Here is a 573-nt window from a genome sequence, read left to right as displayed (position 1 = left end):
GGGGCTCGTGAATATCAGCTCCCGCAGCCCGCTACGTCTGCTACTTCAACACCCCTTCATCGTCAACACTATCAGGTGACATCTTTCAAGTTTCGTTTCCAGCTAGGAGGGCCCTCAGGGCTGCATCATTCCCAGGCCGCGTGGGTCCGTCCCTGCGGCGTGTATGCCTTTTGCTCATGATTTTAGCTTACCTTGTTGGGGGCGCCCCTCGGGCTGCATCATCCCCAAGTCCCTCGGGTCAGACCTAGCAGCATGTACCCCACTTGCGTTTATTTTCGGGCCATGCATTCGACCCATCATGCTTGTTATTTGATGCTTGTCCATTGCACCTCTTTTTCCTTCATGTCGGCCGCTTGCGCGTTAAAGGGGGGGGTACCTGAGCATCGCGACTCAGGGCTCCTACTGGCTCTCCAGCCCTCACCCTCTGGCTTTGTCCACGGCATCGCGCCCTGGCAAACCAGTGACGACTGAGACTCGCTTGAGGGCCGGGACCCGAGGACGTAGAGCGCCTACATGTAACCAAGCTTGCGTGTTAAAGGGGGGGGTACCTGAGCATCGCGACTCAGGGCTCCT

The sequence above is a fragment of the Triticum dicoccoides genome, chromosome 2B (assembly GCF_002162155.2).
Source record: "Triticum dicoccoides isolate Atlit2015 ecotype Zavitan chromosome 2B, WEW_v2.0, whole genome shotgun sequence".
NCBI classification, from domain to species: Eukaryota; Viridiplantae; Streptophyta; class Magnoliopsida; order Poales; family Poaceae; genus Triticum; species Triticum dicoccoides.
This window is presented reverse-complemented; position numbering follows the sequence as displayed.